We start from the raw sequence: 5,782 nt of genomic DNA on the forward strand, positions 1-5,782 counted from the left end.
GGTACAAAATTACTGACATAATCAGACCGCCAGGGAGGTTAAAAGAATCCAAGGGTTAACAGGCCACGGCAGACTACTGGAGCGCTAGCCCTAGACTCAGCACTTTAAAAACAGGCTGATTCCAAGCGGCTAAAGCAGTTACCACAGAGCCCAGAGCTCAGCCTTGCCAGAGAGACTGGTGTCTGAATCCTGGAGAGAGATGGAAGCGATTGCTTTCATGTCAGTGTCGCCAGAATGACATCAACCTGTCTGTCTGTCTGGAGTCTGTAATATTTACTCAAGTGAAAGAAATCCTCCAGCCACAGGTTTCCTTTGCCACCACGTGCTTACTGTCCTGGGGACCGGGAGGCCCTCCACCTGGGAGGTGCCCTTGTTTGCATGGAGGGATTCCACACTGTCCTCTTTTGGGCCTGGAGCTCAGCCTTCTCGGAGCTGTTTGGTCACGTGGCCTCCCTAACAGACTGTAGGCAGATTGTTTCCTTTAGTCCTGAGCTACACTTGCTGTTGTCATCTGTTGATTTGCAGCTTAGCCTACAGTCCCGCCTCCTGGGGTGCTCTGCCCCTGGCCCACCTTTGTGGGTGTTGCGTCCCTCCTGGCTCCGGGGGCAGCACAGGATCGTGGTTCTGGCTCCCGGCTGCTGTCTGGTTTCCTTTCTGAAAGACTGAGCTGAGGGCGGGTGGGCAGACCCAGCCCTGCCTCTCCCGGCAAGGCCCTGGCTGGCACCTAGCTGCCTGACACATATGGGAATCAGCTGTCTTGCACCGAGAGTGGGAAATATCACCCGAGTCCCAATAGGGGAAAGGCGTTTAATGAAAAGATCTTTTCTATGGTTGAAGCTTTGCTGCAGCCACAGCTGCTCAGGAAAGTCACAATTACTGAAGAAAAAGTGGGCACTTTCTCAAGGTCACTGGCATTGCTGACGCCCTTGACCCTCGCGCTCACTGAGGCCACGAGCTGGGCATCTGACTGTTGGGTTGCCTGTGGTCGCCATTTGGCTGGTGCTCTCTGTGGCCTGAGGCCTATGGAAGCTGCTGCTTTAGGTCTGGTTTCCTAAAACAGCTTGAGGCAGCGCCGTGTGCTGACGCTTGTGGGGGAGGAGAATGGGGTGGGCGCTGGGAAGGCCTGGGAACACTTTTCAGGGTGTGTGCTCCGGGCTGGGCACAGTTCTGCCCCAGGCTGGCCGCTTTCCCTCTCGGCCGGTCCTCAGAGAGGCCACATAAAGCTTTTGCAGCTCTGAACACTGCAAGGCAGGGGTGTGGCGAGGAACACAGAGCAAAAGTCACCACTGGCTCCAATATCCCATTGCCTAGGTCAGCCCGACCTTCAGCCTGACCTTCAGCCTGACCTTCAGCGCGACCCACCAACCAGAAGTGACTGGATCCTGGGTCAGAGCAACACGTTTCAGACAAAGGACCTCGAGGGCAGGGCTGTAACTTGGCAAATAGGCGGGGTGCCTGCAGGGCCCTGTGTCTTGGTCAGACAACGCACAGGCCCCGGAGTGTGGCCTACGGCAGTGTCGGTCTCCCCAAAGGTGCTTTGGGGTGCAGAGGCTGGAGCAGCAGTTGGGGAGCTGCGTGGACTCATCTGTGAGGAGCCGAGGGAGCCGAGCGCTGGGGCCTAGAGCCTGGGGTGGAAGTTACCTTCACCTGGGAGTAGATGACAGAGGAATCCTGGGGAAAGAGCACACAGGTGAGGGCAGGGCTGGGGCAGCGGTGGGAGGGCACACGGGTCATGGGACTCACCTTGTCCTCGAGGAGCCCAGGTGTGGCGGCCGCTGTGGAAGGAAGGGCAGCGTTGAGTTGCGAGGGGCCCAGAGCCCCCCTTGGCCCCGGAGCTGTCACCCCGGCCACCGCGGCCATCAGTGAGGGCCAGCATTCCGTAGCCGTCTGGCTGTACTGCCCTCAGCTTCCCTAAGGCCCTGCCCCACAGCTGTCACCCACGCCCTCAGCGTCACACTTGTTCCCATGTCCAGCTCNCTTTCCGAGCTGGATGTGGGGGTGTCGGTGAGTGAGGCCTCGGCCAGGTGCTGGGTGAGCGCGGGCGGGGCAGGGAGCACCTGCCTACACGTGGGTTTCCAGACTGTGGTGGGCCGAGCAGCGGCCCCCACGATGTCCACGTGGTAACTGTGAAATCCTATGAGCACGTTGGATGACTCGCAAGGAGAATAGGGAACAGAATTACCATTGCTAATCAACTGCAGGACAATAAGGAGGTTCTTGGGGAGAGTCTGGGTGGGACCAGTGTGAGCTCAAGGTCCTTCAGTGGAAACGGAAGGACAGGGTTCAGAGGGCGGCAGCGTGAGGAGGACGAGACCCAGCACTGCTGGCCTGGGAGGCGGGGAGGGTGGCCCCCATGCAGGGACGTGGGTGCCACTGGATGGTGGGAAGGGCAGTGTTGGGTCCCCAGAGCCCGCAGAAGGACAGCAGCCCTGCTGACACCCTGCCCCCAGCTCAGTGTGTGACCTCTCACCTATGGCCAGTGAGATAATGAGTCTGTGTGGATCTCAGCACAGAGCGGTTGTACTTTGTGACAGCAGCACAGGAAACTATCACACCAATGACATATGGCTGCACTGATTCCTCTAAAGAGGCAGAAGTGTTGTGGTGATAATCCCATCCCCTCCCAGGTTCTGTCTTCCTGTCCCCTAACACTGCAGTGACTCTAGCTCAGGTGTGAGTGTCAGGTCTGCTCTGCGCTTGTGCTGAGCTCACTCACCTGACTTCCCGGGAGCTGAGAGAGACTGAAGGCTGGGTCTGGAAGGAGTCCCTGAAGGAGGGCCTATGTGACACTCGTGGGGACCAGAAAAGGCAGTGGCCCTGGGAGCGGGTGAGAGGTGTCACCTACCGTAGACAGTGAGCTGGAACACCTGGGTAAATTCCCCTCCTCCGGTGAAGCTGGCTCGAGCCCGGTACTGTCCACTGTCCTCACGGGTCAGGTTCGCAATGAGCAGGGACCTCATATTGGGCACACGGACCCTGTGCCTGTACTTGTCCTGGAGGTTGACCCAGGTTGGCAGGTCCCCACCGCTGCCCACTCGCAGCAGGACTCTGTAGTTGGTCTCAGGGCCAAAGCCCCACGCCATCTCCTGCAGCTGAGCTTCTGCGTCTCCTTCCAGCTCCCGAGTCACGTGGAACAACACGGAGCCTCCTCGGACCCTCATCAGAGAGACGTGGGCTCTGGAATCCGCACCTCCAGAACTCAGGGGCCCAGTGCCGCAGACGCCTAGGGCATCGGAAAAGGGAGACGTGAGGGATGAAGGAAGGACCACACCACCCGTCTTCCAGGGAAGTCACCAGGCCTCTCCCTGGGGTCTCGGGAGGCAGCCAGGGGCAGCGAATGTGAACATTCGGAATCAAGTCCTGCTGTAGTGGGTGCAGCCCTGGGCAGGCCACTCGCCCACCTGCAGACCCCTCCCTGCCTCACGGTGACAGGTGAGGTAACGAGATCATGGACCGCGGTGCCCAGAACATCTCCCGTCAGTGAGAAGAGCATCTGTAGGAAGCAGCTTCTAGAGTGGCTCCGTCCCCCCTCGTGGTCACTCTGTGTCACCCTCTCCTGGAGTGTGGCTGCACCTGGGACTGGCTTATAAGGAATGGAGTGCCACAGAGCTGGGTGCAGCCTTGGGCCACCACAGGGGAGGGGCAGAGACCTGGGCCAGAAGCCACAGGGAGTGCATGCCACCAGCAACCGTGATGAGCTGGCAGATGACCCCTCCCCTGACTCTCAAGCCCCAGCTTGAGTTGAGTTCGGTCCTGTTTCCCGGCTGTGTGGACTTGAGTAGTTACTAACCTCCCTGCCTTCAGCTTTCTCGTCCGTGAAATGGAAATGGTCACAGTGCCCACCTGACAGAGTTACNGGGGGTAGTTGGTGAGCCCAGGTGAGCCAGCATGGCAGCCCCTCACAGGCGCCACCCTGGCAGAGACCTCTCTCTGGTGGCCCCGCTGTGTGACTGCACCTTCTTAGTGTCGTCACAACAGATATCGCTTAGGTTGGCCACGGCCAGAGCTTTCCAGGCTGATCCAGCTAAGGTGAAGGCCATCTCAGGACATGGGTGGGGTCGGCGGTTACAGCGGGCACTCAGACAAGCAAGGAAACGATGGCACAAGGATAGGATGGCAGTTACACATGAAGAGCAGTTAGCACCTCACTCAAGAAGGAATCTTAGGGGAGGTGGCAGGTGAGAAGGTCCTGGGAACTGCCTTGTGCTGTCCCCCAGGAGGTGACCACGTGGACTGGTCACAACCCATCTCACAACACGCAGCCGTGACTGTGCTCTCAGCTTAATTCCCTCTCTCTGCCCCGCAGGCCTCTCGTGAACCCCGCAGGCACACAGCCCAGGTCTTACCTGGAGGCATCACAGGCAGGCCTCCCTCCTGCAAGAGAGAGCAGAGGGTGTTACAGGAGCCTCTGTGGAACCCTTCTTAGCTCTGCCCGTGGGACGCGGCAGACTGGGCCACAATGACCAACCCTGGGACTGACCCTGGCTTCCTGAGGGGTGTCGTTACATTGTGAAAGGGGCCCCCCATCCATGACCCTTTAGCCTGGAGTCTGTAAAGAATAATGGCCCATGGCAGCCTGGAGAAAAACAGACTCCATCAGCTGTGAAGACACCTTAATAAGTCAGTAGGTTATCAACACCATCTGCGTCCTGTTTCCACCCCTGCTTCTCAGCCTTTCGTCCCCTCTTCCCACTCCTGAGGGTCCTGTAAGGGCAGGTGGGTGAGACACTGCAGCTTATGATGTTGCGTCAAGCACATCACATCCAGGGGTCTTCCACCCAGTGGGGCTGTTTGGTAAAGACAAACCCTGGGGGACCCAGAGGGGAAGGTGGGGGGCTGTAGGATTATGGGGGGGAGCTGTTGAGAGCTCAGGGGTGGTTACCAAGGCAGCATGAGCCCCAGGAAACGGAGGTGGGAAGGGTCAGCAAAGGTCAGCCGGGGTCAGCAAAGGTCAGCCGGGGTCACCCACCTGCTCTTCCCGGGAGCCAGCAATAGAACAGCAGTGCCACAGCCGCCAGGCCCACCAGGCTGAGCAGCACCCCGGTGACGCTTGTGGCCACATGGCCACTGTTGCTCCCTGTCAGCCCTGAGGGGAAACGCTGTGCGTGAGCCAGAGGGACGGGCTTGTGGTCCAGACCACGCTGACCCCTGGAGCTCGTGCCCGGGCCTGGGAGGGAGGACGAGTCCAGGGACTGGGCGTCTGTGGCCGCTGCGGCACAGGAATCGGCCCCTCTCCGCGAGGGAGCTCCGCCCTGCGGCCGAGGGTCAGGTGTTCGTGGACGGGCAGAGCAGCAGCTGCTGAGCACTGAATCCAGTGAGCGCCTGGACCCGCGCCCGCTCAAGTACTGTCACTTCAGGAAGTAATTTCGAGAATCCCAGCTTTGGATGCCGGTCTCCGGGAAGCCCCGTCCTACCCTGGCACTGTGCAGATTGTCACAGTATCCTTGCAGGAAATTCTTGTCCTCATGGTGGCTGGGCATAGGAAACTCACCTGTGATGGAAAGTGTCACAGCCTCACTGCGCTGGGCCCCCAGCCCATTGTCAGCCTCACAGGAGTAGTTTCCAGAATGTTCTGAGGTCAGAGACAGGTTGAAGGACACGCCTCCTCCTGAGGGGGCCGAGCTGCTCCCCAGGGTGACATTGTCGTGATAAAACCGGTACAGGATTGGAGGAGAGCCTGTCTGGGCCTCACAGTGGAGCTCCACCGTGTCCCCCACCAGGGCCTGGGTCCCAGGAGCCCTGAGGGTGAGGACGGGCCGAGACGCTGGAACTGAGGAGACAA

General features: G+C 59.5%; 2 long non-coding RNA genes across 2 annotated transcripts in view; both read right to left on the bottom strand.

Moving 5' to 3' along the window:
- Positions 1-15: 15 nt before the first annotated feature.
- LOC109378679 (uncharacterized) overlaps positions 16-5,782 on the bottom strand; it is an 8,572-nt gene continuing 2,805 nt past the window's right edge. Inside the window, exons 3-4 of the long non-coding RNA XR_002123037.1 lie at positions 1,744-1,775; positions 16-1,671 (exon numbers count right to left, since the gene is read on the bottom strand). This is a non-coding gene — a long non-coding RNA (uncharacterized LOC109378679). The remainder of the gene's footprint in view (positions 1,672-1,743; positions 1,776-5,782) is intronic.
- Positions 3,890-5,767, bottom strand: LOC109378680 (uncharacterized). Its single transcript, XR_002123038.1, has 3 exons — positions 5,492-5,767; positions 4,970-5,086; positions 3,890-4,704 (listed from the first exon to the last, which is right to left on the bottom strand). It is a non-coding gene; the product is annotated as an uncharacterized LOC109378680 (long non-coding RNA).

The sequence above is a fragment of the Hipposideros armiger genome, unplaced genomic scaffold (genome assembly GCF_001890085.2).
Source record: "Hipposideros armiger isolate ML-2016 unplaced genomic scaffold, ASM189008v1 scaffold_2476, whole genome shotgun sequence".
NCBI lineage: Eukaryota > Metazoa > Chordata > Mammalia > Chiroptera > Hipposideridae > Hipposideros > Hipposideros armiger.